Here is an 18,727-nt window from a genome sequence, read left to right on the forward strand (position 1 = left end):
GGTTGCGGGGTACGCCGCTGCTATGACTGCCTTGGCCCTTCCCAAAATAAATTCCTACATATGCTCCTGGTTGGACACAAATGCTAAGGTTAAGAGGATAAATATATGGTTGGACTAAGGGCTTGTAAATTATTTGCATAGCGAAATAATTCTCGCATTTTGGTCTAGTGATGTAAAATACCCGGGTATTTATTTTTAGGGGTAAATACCCAGGGTATATACCTGGGTAAATACTCTAAATGAGTAAATACCCGGGTATTTATTTCAAAAATTTATATTCATCTAAAATACTTTTCTGTATGTATTCCATTATGTATATATACAACCAACCATATACAAAACAATGAATTTTTGCCCAAAAATTGTATTTTGATCACATATTTAAAGAATTATTGTGTGAAACAGCTTAGCAATCTAATATGATATTCACATTAAATGTGTTGGATATGCCTAATCAATGTTGATAGCCAAATTTCAGATATAAAAAGCCATTCTACAAAAAGAAAAAAGCTTAACTGGTTACAAAAAAAAGCAAACATCAATTTTTTAAGGTCCTACTCTTTTATAACCCAGTAATATGTCCCTGCATGACATCAAAATGTAACGAAATGTCGCTCAATTTATTATTACAATTTATTCACGTATATCTTATGCAGAAATTTCCTCCAAACTTAGTTCAATTGTTCAGGTGTATTCTATATCACACACACACATATATATATACACACACACATAATATACATAAACATTTAAAATTCATTTAAAATTTTTAATCTTTTATTTTAGGGTTTATGTTTAAAAAAGATAATAGTCACCTTTTAATACTACCTAAAAATTTTTTGCAAAATGCGCAATTACTAGGGGATTTACTCTGCCTTCGGATAAATACCAAAAAAAAATATTTACCTTCCCACCCTACAGGGGAACAAATGCAAATGAGCAAGGCAACATAAAAGAAAATTTTGCTTTTTTTTGTTTATTAATGTGAAAACTGTTTCTATACTTTCCATGATATCACTTAAATATCAATAAAATAAATAACACCATAGTTTCTTAATAACTTCTCAGTTTATTCTTCCAAACATCCCTTATGCTTCCTTTTTTTTTCATTTTGGATATGACTAACCAAGATTGTGATTTTGAAATCCTGAAGTTCATAATGAATTGCTTATACTTCTCCAATTATGACATTGAAAAGAAAGGTTCTTTGGTTCACGATATGTTTCTTTCATGATTTCATCAAGTCTTCCAATAAAAAATATTATAAACTGTGTAATACATATGTATATATCAGTTTTACCAATTATTTCATATTTAGATTTAAAAAAAAAAATTCTCATTCGCTTTTTTTGCATTTTTTATTAAATACCCAGTTTTTGGGTATTTACCCAGGCCTTGGGTAAATACCCCGGTAAATACCCAAAAAATATTTACCTACCCGCTGGGTATTTACCCGATCCACATCACTATTTTGGTCTAATATTTAGAGGACAGGTCCGTGCCTGGATTTTAGAAGCATAAAATAATTATGCAACGCCCGGACTTTTTTTTTTAAAATTTGCTATTCATGAGCAGATAAATGAAACAGAGCTGAAATTATTATGTTCATAAACATTACTCAAACTCCACACTGCACTTGGAAAAAAAAATCAGAATACAAGTCCAAAATTTAATTATATTTACATTAAACTCATATTTAATTTTTTTTTTCTAATGTCTTTACAGCTTTAAGTATTCCGCTATAAAGAGGTTTAAATCTCTCATTTTTCTTTTCTTTTTTTTGAGGGGGGGGGGGAGGGTGTCGTATCACATTTACAAAGAAAATTAATGTAATGATGTTTTTATACACTTTACTTTATTAAATATCATGTAAAATATAACAAAAGTTTAAGATAAATCAAATGGTCCCTTACGTTTATGTAATAAAATGTTCATAGCGTAAGGATTTCCATAAAAACATGTAGATATTTCAGTACTCCCAAAAGGAAAATAATGTCAAATATTAGGAAACTAAAAAATAATTAAAATAACTTAAACACGTGGAGTAAACATTCCTTGGTGAGAGCAAATTAGGGATTAAAATGAAACTGAATACAAACTCGCTATTAGAATTTAATGGAAAAGAATTTTTTCTGATTAATACATGAGTATTTTAAGCAGATAGTAATGATTTCTTTTTAATAAAAACAAATACTGTTACTCAACTATTATCATTCAAAATAAAGTGAAATAAAATAAAAATGTAAAAAACATTGAGGAAATTTCCAAACCTGTACAAGGATAATGTAAAAATTAATGTTTTTTAAATATGCTCATGTTTGTGGAACATAAAATGCTTCAATGAGCAGTCAAGAGGATATTTCCATTCAATAAAAGAATTGTTTTAAAATACAGTAGTTTCACATTTCAAATATGAAACTGCTTTATATTTAGCTTCAAATTTTAAACTTACTTCAAGTCAAATAAATTGAATGCCTAATATAAACTAACTAAAAAATGAGAGGATATGAAAACTCTTGCAAAAGAAAATAGAGATTAATCAAACACTAATGATGATTAAAATCCAAGTACCACAAACAAGAAAAGTGACTTGAGAAAATGAGGAGAGCAAAATGTGCAAAGTCTTACAAAAGAAGATTTTAATATCAGTCAAACAATAATGATAACTTAAATTCAAGAAGTATAAACAAAAAAGTGACTTGAGAACATGAGAAGGAAGGAAAAATGGGCAAATTTTTGCAAAAGAAGATCAAGATCAAACAAACAATAATGGTAATAAAAATTCAAGAAACACTAACAGAAAAAGTGACTTGAGAAAATCAGAAGGAAGGCAAAATGTGCAAATTATTGCAAAAGAAGATCAAGATCAATCAAACATTACTGGTAACAAAAATTCAAGAAACACAAAAAATAATAAGTTTCAGCAGTTTTCATTTTAAACTATGAAATTGCTTGACATTTAATTTCCTACTTTGAACTATCTTCAGTTCATATAAACTGAATAACCATAATTAAGTAGAAAACAGGAAGAAGCGCAAAATGTGCAAACAATAATGATAGTAAAAATTTGGGAAACATAAAAGCAAGAGAAGAGGCATGGGAAAATGAGAAGATAAGCAAAATGTGAAAATTGTTACAAAAGAAGATCAAGATTAATCAAACACTAAAGATGATAAAAATTCAAGAAATATCAACAAGAAAAGTGACTTGAGAAAATGAGAAGGGAAGCAAAATGCAAATTTTTACAGAAGAGCAAAATCAATTAAACACTAATTTTGATTCAACTTTTAGGAACACAAACAAGAAAATTGACTTGAGAAAATGAGAAAGTAAAATGCAAATTCTTGTAAAAGAAGATCAGGATCAATCAAACAATAATGATTTTAAAAAAATCAAGAAGCACAAACATGAGAAGAAAACAAAATGTAAATTCTGGCAAAAAATCAAGATCAATCAAACAATAATGATAATAAAAATTCAAGAAACATAAACAAGAGAAGATTCTTGAGAAAATGAGAAGAAAAGCTAAATTTGCAAATTCTTGCAAAAAAAAGGTCAAGATCAACCAAACAATAATGATTAAAAAAATTCGAGAAACACAAACATAAGACGAAAAAGAAAATGCGTAAATTCTTTCAAAAGAAGATCAATCAAGCAATACTTACTGGTTACAAAAATTCAAGTAACACAAACAATAATAATAAGTATCAACAGTTTTATATTTTAAACTAAGAAACTGTTTCATATTTAATTTCATATTTTAAACTACTTTCAATTCAGATAAATTGAATAACTCCAATTAAGTAGAGAACAGGTAAGAATGCAAGATGTGCAAATCAATCAAGCAACAATGATAATAAAAATTCAAGAAACACACAAAAAAGAGACTTGCTTTCATGTCAGACAATAAATGCTTTTTTTATACTTTGAGGGTAAATAAACAAACAAACAAATCACTTATGCATTGAAACATTTGTATTTTTCTAAATTAAACTCAAAAGTTAATTTTGAATGAATATTAAGCGTGAGAAAGCAAGCAATATACTGTTGTATGCAATTATCATAGGACTTTTCTGGGATTAAGACAAAGTAAATTAATATGTAATTAGTATTCAACAATTAGGTTACCAAACCTTTTTATAAACCCCAAAAAAATCAGGAGGGGGCCCCTTCCCATTGGGAGAAATCAATATATTTACACATTACAGTGAAACCTGTGTATAACGATACTGTCTATAACGACAACCTGTCTATAACTTTTTTTTTTTTTTTGCCCCAGTAGAATGTCAGCATGAATAATCAAACTGTCTATTACGATATTCATTTTAGGTCCCAACAGTATCGTTGTAGACAGGTTTTACTGTATATGGATAAAACAATGTATTTACATATATGTGTGTGCCCTTCTTTTTTTGGAATTTTTTAGTAGAATATGCGCCTGGTACATACCTCGCCCCCCCCCTTTTCCCAGATTTATTTTTTATTTATTTATTTATTTTTATTATTATTAATGACGATCCTGATTTTGAAACAACATGTAAGAAAAATAAAAAGTTGGTAATGTAAAAAAGGAAATCGAAAAGTTAAACAACACATAACTCATTCTTTTTTATTTAGATTTACTCCTGAAAAAGAAAATGCACCCAGGTGGGGCACTTGCCCCACGTTCAGGCCCGTCTTTTCAAAAATTTCTAGGAGGGTGGGGGGGGGGGGGGTGCAAGGGTATATTTTCAATGAACTTTGTTGGGAAAAAGACATCAAAATGCATGCAAAATTGAAAAATGTTTTTAAAATCCAAGGGATCAACTGACCCTCCTGATCGCCCAAATAACGAGGCCTGCCCATGTTAGGAAACACTGGAGAAACATTATTGATTATCACTCAGAATTACAAATAAAAGATTATTGATTGGATTGTATCATTCAATAAGAATCTGATTTGTAAGCAATACGTTCCGAAATCCGCAACAATAATTACAGGGGGCGGTGCCTGTTCAGGCGGCCACACCGGGGTGACAGGTTGTAAACAAGAGGGGGTTTCTTACCTTTGCTTGTCAATTTGACGGTATTCCTATGCATGTATCCATCTTTGTGTATGAGCATATCTGCAGTATCGTGCAGGCAATAACATGATGAACTGTCCGAATTCCACTCGTTGAGCATGCACTTGGCGCCCTGGTAACACAGGGCCCAGGCCTGTTCTTCACTGAGGGCCGCGTTAAAGGCTTGCAGAATGGCCGAGAGCCGCAGACAGCCCCGGCCGTCGAGCGAGCAGCGCGGAAACAGGTGGCAGTCGCCCGCCATTATTGCGGCTGCTCTGCCTTGCTCTGCGGAGTGCGCGGAGGGCGTGCGGAGCGCACATCATCGTAGGCGCGAGTTGATGTCGCCACGGAGGCGAGAAAGTCGCCAACGCGAAAAGCTGCCTCAACTCTCTCTACAAGGAAGTGACTGTAACTTTCACTTATTTTTTGAAAAAAAAAAAAAAATAAATAAAATAAACATGAAATTAAAATTCAAGGAATTTTTGTTGTACGAAAAGCGTTTCGTTGCAGTATCATTTTAAAAATCACCTTGCTGACTTTCAGCTCATACTTTGTATTCTAAATGTACTGGGGTACCCACCTAACGGGTCACATGGCGCAGACTGCTGAAATTTTTAGGGAGGTTGATATAAGGGGTATTTTTCACTTTGGGGGAGGGGGCTCTTTTTTGGTTGGGGTCGTCGCGATATTTAGAGAGGGTAAACCCTTGCTCTTCGGGGGGGGGGGGGGGGGGGCACGTGCACCCCTGCTAAATACTTAGTTTACTGTGCTTCTGATCTGACAGGGCTGCTGAGTCGGAAGGGATAAGGGATCAACTCCAACTTAGTTTAATGTGCTTCTGACTGTGCTGCTGGGTTAGAAGGAAAGTAACCAACTCCGACGTCGGAAATTTTAGAGCCCTTTACTCCGACTCCGATTCCTCTTCCCCTAAATCAGCCTAATTCCGACTGTGACTTCGCAGCCATGGCAGATTGTAGGCTCGGAAGGGAAATCACAGACCCCAACTGTTGAATTTTAAATCTTCGACTCCCGACACCGACTCTTTTACCTTCTGACTTCAACTCCGTAGCCTTGGCTTCTGGAAGTCATTTCAAAGTTTTCCAGGGGGAAGGGGAAAGGATATAGCATACTCAAAGCATATTTATATGGGAAAAGAACAAAAACCAAGCCCACAAAATTGAAACACGTTAACTTCTTAAAGTCGGCAGTGTGGTCAATTGCCCCCAAATGATTTGCCGGTATGCTTTTTTCGGAATTCGAAGTATTGAACAATTTAAATAGAGCTAAAAGTGTTTAAAAATTATCTTAAATTTTAAGTCAAGTAATTCTCACAAGCAAATTTGAGTAATACTTTTTATGTAGCCATAAAAGATAAATTTTTTCCACATTTTAAACGAAATCCTTCTTTCTTTCAGGGTCGTACCGAGAAATATTTTCGGAGGGAGATATGGTTAAATTGGGAGGGAGAGGGGGATATCGGAAGTTTTGATCATTTTCTTTGATCAATAAAGGAATTTTTTTAGAAAAGGGTTGTACCGTAAAACGGGAGAACATTACTCCTCTAGAAATAACATTGCTCCAAAAAGTAAAAGTTCTTTTACTGATTTTCGATCTCGAATTGGCAACTTGCCCACCTGTTTACTGTTATCTTCTACCTAGTTGAACGAAATTCCGTATTGTAAACCACTTCGTCACCGAAGTCCTCGAAAATCAGTAAAAAAAAGTTTTATACTTTTTGGAGCAATGTTATCCCTAGAGAAGCAAAGTTCCCCCATTTTACGGTATTCCTAAATCCTCTACCTCCCCCCCCCAAAAAAATCCCCTTGTTTCTTTTATAATTTAAAAATAAAACTCATTACAAAGACTTCCATAAAATTTTAAACGTGATTTTGAAAAATGTATGATGATTTTCAGAGTGACGATTGTAATTTGAAAACCAGCTTACATAAATGCATAAGACGCACATACAAAAATCTTATTATCCGTAAACAGTCTTGTATTGATAAGTGCGAGACTTTTTTTTTTTTAACAATCACAATTGCTTACTATTTTCATTTGACTGTTGAATGGCGTCCTATCATTTTTGAGATTCTCCGGCCTCCGTGCGCGGGTACTCCTCCTGGGTGGTAACTCCACCGGCTCCTTGTCCATGTCCCTCAACTCCTCCGGTTCCTTGTCCATATCCCCCAGAATCAACTTCACTTACATCCGACCCTCTCGACTTCACACAATCCTGTGTAGCCGAAAACAGCATCAAGGGGACAACATCTAGCATCCAGCCAACGGAATTAATTTGAATTTTGACGTCTTGAATTCAAATTGTGTTTTTCGCAATTGTGATTGTGATTTGGACCATTTATAGAATCAAGAAACCCGACTTAAAGGATCTAATTCGCGATCATGTAAAACATAACTTGAATTCAAGATGTGGTTGTCGCGTGTGTCAACTAGGTTAGCAATTAGGGGTGCTCTGCTTCACTTTTCCAACTGTATCATAATTTGGTGTTAAGTCCGACTTCTACAGTACACACATGCCATGAGGACCCATTTATAGGGTCGGCAACCACTCACAGCATAACAACACATTCACACAAAGAAAGGACAAGGACAGGAGAGAGAAAGTAGGTCCATGCCGAGCCGGGATTCGAACCCAGACCTTTCTGTCGCAGTCAGACTTTTCTGATCACCAAAATTCAAATTAATGCCAGGGGCTACATGCTTACGACTGGATGCTAGATGTTATGTGCTGGACTTTTTTTTTAAATAAAAATATTACGTTTTATCACTTGGAGTATATTCAAACAGTGATGTACAAATTACCATATCCTCAACTCTCTCTCTCTCTCTCTCTTTGAAAGTTTATCTTGTAAAAAATAATACGTTCTTTCTCTCTCTCTCTTTTTTCCTCCTACCAATCAACAATGCGAATTGATTTTACTTGCCGTGGCTTGACGTTTCTCATTCTAATGTTTTTGTGACTGGTAGAAAGCTAATCGCGAGCTCAAAGGCGGTTATGGAGCCAATTATGGGAAGGTTTAACAGCAAGCGGAGTCGGATTTGTAATGATTTTGGGTTAAAGAAGTTGGAATCGAGAGAGTTGAAGGTTTTAAAATTTCTAAAAGTCGGATTGGGAGCCTCTCATTTTCCCTCATTGTCCGCAACTCTGCCGGTGCTGTGAAGGAGTCGAAGTCGACCCGATTTTGGGATAAAGGGGTTAGGAGTTGGAGTCGGATATTTTCTCTTCGACCCCGCAGCCCTAGAAACAACCCCTATTACCCCTATTATAAATAGAGAATCATTGCAATGATTCTCTATTTTTTTTCCTAGGGCATGAAAATAATCCTCTCTCTAAGTCTCCAAAACATTAGTTTTCTTTGTATCATTGAAACAGATGCAATTCCTGAGATTATAACTGTTTAGAATCAAACAAAAGGCACTTCTCCTTTGTCTAGTTCTCACCAAGTTTGCTTGAATTCTGCCCCTGTGTGCAGTGACGTAACCAGAGAAAAGTTTTATATAGGGGCACATTGAAAAAACAAAAAACAGAAAACTTTTTTTTTTTGATCTGATAGGTAAAAAAGTAAAAAGGTGTCCGGTCAAAATTTTGAAACTTCTAGCTTTAAAAACGCAATTTTAGCCTTAAAAACGCGATTATAGGCCATATTTATTGACGTTAAGGTAAGGGGAAACTGTTTCCGAACGATTATTTTTTAAATACATTGCAATCAATTCCTTCTCCCCCTGCAAGTTTTTGAAATTGGAGTTTCAAAAACGCAACTTTAGACAAACTTTGAAGATTTTATAAATAGGAGAATTTGGAGCATTTTCCAGGAAAATTATTCAAAATTATGGTTCAAAAAATTTAAGCAATGTTTTACATTCAGGGGCTATTCCACCTAAATGTTTTGTAAGTGTTGTTTAAAAAACCCATTGTTGGTGATATTTAAAAAAGGCGGCATTCGGACCCTTGCACGAATATGTTCTTCGACTCAAGTCTTAAAACGCAATTTGTAAGGCTATATTTTGCAATATTAGGACCAGTGATTTTTCGAAATTAGAGCTCCAAAAACTCAATTATGAGCGGTTTTCGATGTTGTTGAGTATTTGTGGGCTTCTCCCTAAAACTTACAAATATTTGATGCAAGAGAATAACATCTTTGTTTATAACATATATGAAAGTTGGTATTAAGTTGGTACAAGTAAAACCAAAAAACTCTTAAAAAGAATCATTGGATGAGTCCAGATCAAAATTTAATTTTAATGTAATTTACTTCGATAAATGCATTTTCTATTTATAATGAGCAACCTCTTTATTCGTGTTCTTAGTTCGATCAATATGAATAACCAATTCAGTTTTAATTGTTAGTTTTTTATCTAGTAGGATAGCATTTTACTAGATAAATATTTAGATTTGTAGCATTTCCATTTTACGAAAAATTTTTGGGGCATTAAGGTTTCACAATATTTGAGACAGACTCAATGCTTGTGTTGTAATTGGATTATGCATAATTCTCTGATTGCTCAGTTCTTTAATATGTAAGAAATTCAAGTATGTATTATGCACTGATGTTATAAGTAACTTGATTTTTCTGTGTGTATAGAAGGGGGGGCGCCAGGAAACTTTCGCCCCGGGCGCCGTCAGAGCTTCGGACGGCCCTGCTCCTGATTTGTATATAGGCGTCCCTAATACAGCACGGTATTTGTACAACACGGTATCGCTATTACACGGTATCAAGTTTACGATTATTATAACACGGTTTCGATATTTAACGGTATCAAGTTTACGATTATTATTACACGATTTCGATATTACACGGTACGAAACTTGAATTTAATCCTTCATGATTTTGATATGACGCTAAAGTTATCTTTAAAAAACACGGGAATTTCATTTTTGTTTAATTCATTTTGATAATGTTTGATAATAACTCTAAAAAAGTTTTTATTTTGTTTTTATGAAACTTGGTTTCGATATAACCACGGTACACATCCCATGATTCACATTATTTCTGTCTTGTATAGCACGGCTTCGATATAACACGAGAAATACGGTTTCGATGCAACACGATACATCTTGACATGATTTTTACTATGTACATGATTAATTAGGTGTAACAAATAAATTAAAAAGTTACTTTAAAAAAGCCCCGTATAACACAGGTTTTGATACTAGTACTCGGATCGAATATTGACCGTGTTATACGAGGGAAGCCTGTAACTCCTGCTGACGAACGGAAGACAACGCATCCTGTTGGAGAGTTTCTGGTGTTTACTCTTGTCCAATGGTTTTCACAACAGGAACTTTCAATGCCTTTGTAGACCAGTAATAACAGCAATTAGACATCCCTCCAGAAAGAAAAATCCTTTTAAAAAGTATTGCTTATTTCCGACGGAAATCAATGAATTTCCGAGATTCTTATCGTCTTCTATTCAAATTTCTTCTTATCGGAAATTTTTTCGTGGAGGTTATTCTGTCTTTTAAAGGGAAGAACTGAAGAAATTCTTCAGTTGCCAGTGGTGACACCGCCAGGAAACTCTGTTAATGTTTTCTCTGTGGTGTTTCCGGGGTCGGTGGTAACAATTTCATTAGTTAGACTTATTTATGTATTTTCCACATAGAGTCGAGTCCCGACTTACGCGAGGGATGCGTTCCAAGAACCCTCGCGTAAGTCGAAATTTCGCGTTGTGGAAAAGGGTATGTGTAAAACTTTTATACACATAATCAATCATTTTAGACACTTGTAAACACCACCACAAACAGTTAAAAACGATTTCTTAACTATACATTACTGTTTCTTACATAAAAAATGAATTTTATTTCTATTTTTTTAACCCGTTTTTTATTCAACATAAAATACTGCTCTAATGCACATAATCAATGTTCAATGGAAAAGAAAGACATAAAATAAAACAGTACGGTACGTATAGTATGTAGTAAGAAAAAAAATGCCCTATAGTTGTACTGAACAGTAGATCCAGTAATGATATTTTTAACTTAAAAAAAGTGAAAACGGTGACGATTTATGCTGCGTGATCAAACCGTTATTCTAATATATTTTTTAATACAGTTACTTCACTAGTTCTTTTTATAACGTTTCCATCTATGGCAATACCCCTCTTCGTGGTTTCTTTAATTTACAACAAAGAACAGCTTCCATTTTCATAATTTTTGCATTTTGCTAGGGGAATTTTTATGGATTTCCTTTTCTTGACTTTTAATTGTACGTATGGAAGATTCACTCATACCTAATTGTTGTGCTACCCTTCGACGCATTTTTTAATTGAGCTTCAGCTTTTCGAGAAGCTTTAGCTTCTCTTTAATTGTCAGAAACGTTTTTTTTTCTATCTTCACAACTTTAGATGAAGCAGCGCTCTTAGGTGTCATTATATTTCGTTAACTTTCGCATTGAGAATGAAAAAAATAAATGAAAAATGAGAAGTAGAGTTATTTGTATAAGAGATGTTCAGACTAGCACGGTGTGGGTACTTCCGTTCTCAGTGATGCTAAAGGGATAAAGGTCCATTCACGGGGGAAAAAAAAAACAATTAGTAGCTCGTAACAAAGCGAAAACTTACACACCACGATTCCCTTCCGAAAACTTTCATGTTGCGGGCGAGGAATTCGCGCTAGGCCTAAAATTCTTTATTGTTGGAAAAATCGCGTTATAGCCATTTCGCGTAAGTCTGATCGCGTTGTAGCGGGAGTCGACTGTATATATAATAGCGAATCACTGATGATTAACGCTCTGACGTAATCAACCATGAAACTTGCGCCATAACATGATAATTCGATAATATTTTTTGGTAATGTTTGACATGCTGACAATTATTTATTATTTTATTCTGACAAGGCTGAACTGGATTCGGTCCCTTAACTGTTTTACTGGTAAGATTGTCATTTCAGGGGAATGAAGAAACAAAAAAATGGTCAACATTAAACGCTATCTACTGGAGTTTAGAGTTAATCCACTGGAGTTAGGGTTAAAATTTTATCGAACTATCACCAAACAGGCAATTGCTGCGTGAAAATGTAGAAGCAATTTTAACTCGTCATACTTTGATGAGCGAATTTCTAATTTTTAAATAGTAGCCACTTATAATTTTCTAAAAGTAACAACGATTATTTTCTTTTTCGTTTTTATTTCCTTTTTTCTTTTTCTTGAATTTCTTGAAATTGATGATTCTGAAATTCTTAGCTTTACTGCCGGTTTAACTCAGAATCTATGGGCTTGCAGGTTTGCAAGAAATTATTATTGCCAAGTTCGCGTCATTTTTGGGGAGTTATTTTTTGACGCCCATTATTTCGCGAAAAATCGTCAAACCTAATATATATATATCTTTATATTAAAACAATGTGGCTTAAAATCAATGGCTCTACATCTGCGGAATTTAACTCCAAAACTCCACTTTTCTTCTTACCTAGGCTTGCCAGACGTCCCGGTTCGATCAGGACAGTCCTGGTTTTTAAACAAAATCCCGGTGTTACGGCCGGTTTACTTTACGTCCTGGAATAAGATAAATTTGATTACAAATGACCAAAAAGGTCTAAAATTAGTTAACTCAGATGATTATTTAAGATAATTACTTTATCATTTGTATCACTAACTTGTAAAATTAATACCGGATTAGCTTGTAAGGATTTTTACAACAAGATTAAAACCAAAAAAGACTCTGAAAGTCTTATAAAATGAAAAGTATATCTAAATATTGTTCAATTTTTTATTCCTCAGTCAAAGGTTTTTTTCTAACTGAAATAAATTGTAAATATTTACATCTCGGAAGTGAAATGTTCAAATTTTATCGGCTTACGTCATTTTTCATTACCCCTGTTTTAGGTTCATAATTAGTAACCATTTATTCCATAGCATTGGGACCCCCCCCCCCCCCTGCTAACTATAAAACGCACCAGAAATCAGCCAGGGGTGTACACCCCTTGAGTTACAAGCTACGCGGAGGGGGAAGGCATTTTGGTGTCCCGATTAAAGATTTCAAAAATCTAGCAAGCCTATTCTTACAGAACTTTCCCAATTCTCAATACACTATATTTTCCCTAGAGTTTTAAAAAATTCGGCGTTTCTGCTTGCTAGTCTTTATGTGCCTTTTTTCACTTCCTCTATTATGAAAGCGTGTAGACTAAGAGCTAAAACAGAGAGGCCAAGCATTATTAATAAAAGGGAATCTCACAAGAAAAGTCTTGAAATGTTTATTTTTACGATCACGCCTTCAACCGAAAAGTGCGTAAGACATTTATTCTATTCTTTCCAAGGTTCCATCTTCCTTGAAAAGAAGTTATGTGTGAGCACTCTCACATAAAGCGAAATTCTGAAATCAAGGCTGGAGAGGGAAATATTTTCAATGAGAAATGACATAAAACGTTTCTCTTACGGAAATAAAAGAACTAGTAGTTCAATACCTTCCAAGTTCTGTTTAGTACCGAAACTATTTTCAGCGAAAACAACTATTTGGTTCAAACTCTAATAATTGTAGGGAAAACGAAGATTAATGTAATGTAAATAATAAAGTGATATTCCCGATATATCAGTGGTACTGTGACCTCCCAAAAATTTCCTTATTCTGCAAATTTTCCGTGACGATTTGGCAAAATGTCGAGTTTTATTCAGCAACCTGAGAATTTTCGCCCTCCCAAATATTTAAGTTCAAGGCTCTCGTGGTGGTGCCCAATGTACAGTCCGTGGGCCGTATGTGGTCAGGGTGGAGCCCCGAACTTAGATTTTTCAGAGGAGTCAAATCCTAAATTTGACGAATGGATCTCTAACTTTTGCCGAATGATAAAAAACGAGCATGTGTACACCTACATCTAATGAAAAGAAATATTAAGAATTGAAAAAGAAAAATATATTATAAATAATGCATCCGAATTTGCCGAATAATCGGAAGAAAATTGTCGAATAAGGAAATTTTATGGGAGGTCACAGTGACCTCCCATAACCCTTCTCTCCCAGTGACCTCTTGTATGTGACCCATGAAGCAGTACCGCGTGGCATTTTATTTTTTTTCAATGTCTCAAATCGAAAAACACTGCTAGTAACAATATTTCAAAATGGGAACCAAATATTTGTAAATTGGATTCTATGAAACAGGTGCAAACTTCGTTTTAATAAATAAGCATCGAATAATGATAATAACACTTCTTCGTATACAATTTTCTCTACTTTTCTATAATATCTACAAAAAATTTAAATAATTTAAAATTTTATCTGTTTTCCGACCCTCGAAAATCATCATAAAGTAAAATGCGGCCATCGCACCACTGCAATTTACTTATCTAAATGCCTTGTTGTGAAACATAAAAACAATTCTTCCAGAACTTATAGGGACTTCTTTTAGTTATCAAAATATTTTTCGAGATGCATCACGTAGTTCAAAAAATTATTTTGTTCAACAAAACATAACACAGAGATAGCAAAAAAGAATATCCGGTTTTAAAAAGTTATCTTTACTAAAAATAAAGCTGAAAGTCTCTCTGTCCGGATCTCTCTCTCTCTCTCTGTCTGTCAGGATCTCTCTCTGTCCGGATCTTTGTCTGTCTCTCAGGATCTCTGTGACGCGCATAGCGCCTATACCGTTCGGCCGATTTTCATGAAATTTGGCACAAAGTTAGTTTGTAGCATGGGAGTGTGCACCTCAAAGCGATTTTTCGAAAATTCGATGTGGTTCTTTTTCTATTCCAATTTTATGAACAAAAATATCATAAGATGGACGAGTAAATTACGAAATTATCATAACGTGGAACCGTAACATGGACACAAGCCAGCTGGCGAGAAAATTCACCATACATTATTTGTAAATATACAGGCGAACCAAAAGACCTTTTAATTTTCTATTACAGGCAAAGTCGTGCGGGTACCAGTAGTATTTCATAAACTAATACACTTAGCACTATAAATAATACATCAAAATAAAGATAAACTGTTCAATGTTTTTTCACTCAGAAATGTTCGATGTGTGCACCTTTCGTAGCGCGACACACATCTAACGTACAATGTTTTAGGCAATGATAGTGTATAAACACTGTCTTTTACGAAACCCCATTAATAAAATCACATGGGGTTAGGTTAGGATAGGTTAGGAGATCTGGCTGGCCAACGCATAAAGGGTAAATCATCATCACCTGCACGGCCAATTCAGCTTTGCGGTACATCAGTGGCCGGACAGAGTGCTGGGAGGGAGGGGGTAAAAAACCCCCCCAAAGGTCTTGGTTTTACCATCGTTGCCAATTCTAATACAGTAGTTCAAACACGTGTAAAGTCTGTTGTGTCTAAAAAAAATCTCCAGAAGAAATTTCTGGCTGCGCTAGTGCAAAACGTGAACGTTTAAGTAGTTAGGTAAGTTCAAAAAAAAAAAAAAAACTTGGACAGTTTATCTTTATTTTTACGGATCATTTATGGTGGTAAGTGTAATAGTATATGAAATATATATTTTTAGAACCGGGGTATTCTTTTATGCTAACCCTGTCAAACATAGGATTCAAAAGTATTCGAAGAATTTTTTTAAAAAATGAATGAAAATGTACTGCGAAAAGAGAGCAATGAAAAGTTTAGATTCTCAGCATAGTTATAGCAAAAAATTTTCATCGGTGCAAAGCATTGAAGAGCAACTTGTATGAAGAAACTTTGGTAGACTTTCTAGAAGTGGGCAGCGACCCTACTTTCTGTATCAGTGATGTACAACATCACTGCTAAAAGAGATCAGTGACGTACATCCTGGCTACATCACTGTAGTCAGTAAAAAATCGGAGGGGGATATATTTAAAACTTGGTGGGGAATTTCGTTAGTGTTAGTCCTTTTCTACGGTCAAAAAGTGAAAAGTTCAGAGTTTCAGTGGAGAATATTTGGGGAGTCCCTTAGGCTATACCCCCATTAACTATATTTAGTTTACTAAAAATATGTGATCATAGGTTATTTCTATAAAATCATCATTTCTATAAAGGAAATAATAGTTATAACTAGTAGTACAGTTACGTATAGTTTTTGTTAAAAAGAAAAGTGGTGTTTTCTGTTTATTATTAAAAAATTGATAAAAATAGAAAATTATACCTTATTCAGTATATAGAGCAAGCAATTATCAAGAATACGACTCAAACTATCAATATTACGCCATTCATAGGTACGTTTTCTTTTTCCTGCTTATCTCATATCTCTTGCGATTTCAACACTTTTAACTCATTTTGAACTTTATCTTAATGAAATTGTCCTGTTTGAATTAATCTGAAGCATTTTAATAAAATTGTAGTTTTAAGAACGAACTACTGTTTTAGACTTAGTTTTTTTGTTTCTCTTTTCTTCAAGTTCATTTTCAGAGATTAGTTAAACCATTAGTTACCAATCGGTGATTCGCGAACCCCTAGTGAACCGTGAAGTGGATAAAGAAAGATCTAAAACACAATATTGTATATTAATAGCAGAATTTAAAATCGCTTGCCAAAAAAGACAACTAAATAATGTAGGTCATGACTAATAATAGTAAGAAGAAGGAGAAGAATGAATAATAATAATAATAATAATGCCATTGGCAGGTAAAGGGCAGTAACTGTAAATTTTTCATTTTTATTTCTTTTTATTTTTATTTATTTATTTATTTGCATTTTTGTAATCTATTGTATGTTTACTGTACACTAGCGGTACCCTCACGGCTTTGCTCGTAGTGGAAAATGGAAAGGCATTTGGTTCGCCTGTGTATTTACAGATGATGGATGATGAATTTCGCGCCAATATTCTATGGTAATTTGCTCGTCCACGTTATGGTAATTTACTTGGCCACGTTATGATAACTTGTTCTTCCACGTTATGATAACTTGTTCGTCGGCGCAGAGGCATTAAATCCAAAATAAAATCATAGAAAAAAAAATCGAATTTTCGAAAAATCGTATCAAGGTGCACACCCCATGCTACAAACTAATTTTGTGCCAAATTTCATAAAAATCGGCTGAACGGTCTAGGCGCTATGCGCATCACAGACATCCAAACATCTAGATATCCAGACTGAGATCCAGACTTTCAGCTTTATTATTAGTAAAGAAGCTTAATTAATTGGTTTCCGGTGAAGAAGCGCTTGAAAAAGCGTCTAATTCCTCCATTTTCCTGTTGTTAGGATGGAATCCAAAACGCGTTATTTCAAATATCTCGAAAACTCATTTCTGCAGATACTGCCGCTTATCTGTCCAAGGCAGAATAATGATAATGATGATGATAAGAAGATTAATGTTGTTCTGAACAGTGATTTCCCATTAATTTTCCTGATTGTATACTCCCAGTAATTTATTACGCACAATATGAAAAATTTTGAAGCTTGAGGGTATACGCTATGTGTTTAAAAAATATTTGAGAGTATACGGCGTATATGGAGCCCCTATGGGAACATCACTGTTTCTTAATCATGTAAATATTGAAAACCACGTTACATCTTCTCTCCACGAGCACTGAGGTTATTAAGCGAGATTGGCTCTGTGTACACTGATTATAATTCGACTAGCAAAAATACCCGGCTTTGCCTGGGTCAGTTATAATTGTGAGAAACAATCGCTACTTTCTTTCATTTTCTGTTTTAATTGAAAGAACTCAAAATACACCGCTTTGACGTGATTAAAAATCGAGCTTCTTCCTTTCTCATAAAAGTAAAATAGCAATAGGTATAAAGAACGAACGAGCATTCATTTAGAAACGAATGCATGAATCGAAGCATATAAAAATTTGAAGAATTTCCAAAATATAAACTAACAAAAACAAAGATCATTAAAAAAAAACCGTGCGCTTTATTTGATTAAATAGTACACACACACAAAAAGAAAAGAAAAAGAAAAAAAAAAAAGCCCTCTACTATGTTTCCCTAAATGTGCAAAAAGTAGAGTTTCCAAATGTTTAAATGACTTGAAACTCATGTTTGCTCCGGAGAAGCCTTGATTCAAAATTTTCATTGTGATTACTTTTAATATTGCTTTTTGTTAGGCAAAGAATTTTTGTAACAATGGGTTTTATGATTAATCATTTAATGGGGAAATTACATGACATTTACTGTTTTCCATCATAACGTTTTTAAAATAAGTTTTTTAGGAATAAATTATAGCCTAAGTTGCTCCCTGATAATGTAGCTATCAATGTTGAAAAAATAGTTAAAATCGGTCCAGTAGTTTTGAAGATTACCCGGACATACATACATATATATACATACATACAGAAGTAGCCATTTATGTATAAAGATTAAACTTATATTTAGTTTTAATTCACAAAGGTGAATGTATACATTTTCCCTACAATTTTATTTAAGTTAGAAACGCATAAAGTAAAAGCCTCTGTTATGAAGAAAGAAAATATCTTGTTGTATATCTGCTAGAGTTGCACTAGCAGTCGTCAGAAAAGACGCTTGTAAACCTTGTGAATGTCTTTCTCTGTTAGTAAAACGCGACAGGATAGTTTTTTTTTTTTTTTTTTTCGAAAAATTCTTCTACTGTAAATAACTTTCAAGAGTTTTAAAACCGTAATTACACTCTGGACCGCTGGTAGAAACGGGTCATTAAACCGAGTCGGATAAAGTGTTGGATGAATTGCTTATTATTATTCGTTTTTCAACAAAAATGCCTGATTTCAAAACAACACAGGGTGATGATCCTGAATACTGTGGTCAGCTGCCGCCTCACCTGAATGAGAACGAGAGAAAAAAAATGTTGA

The sequence above is a fragment of the Uloborus diversus genome, chromosome 8 (genome assembly GCF_026930045.1).
Source record: "Uloborus diversus isolate 005 chromosome 8, Udiv.v.3.1, whole genome shotgun sequence".
Classification (NCBI taxonomy): Eukaryota; Metazoa; Arthropoda; class Arachnida; order Araneae; family Uloboridae; genus Uloborus; species Uloborus diversus.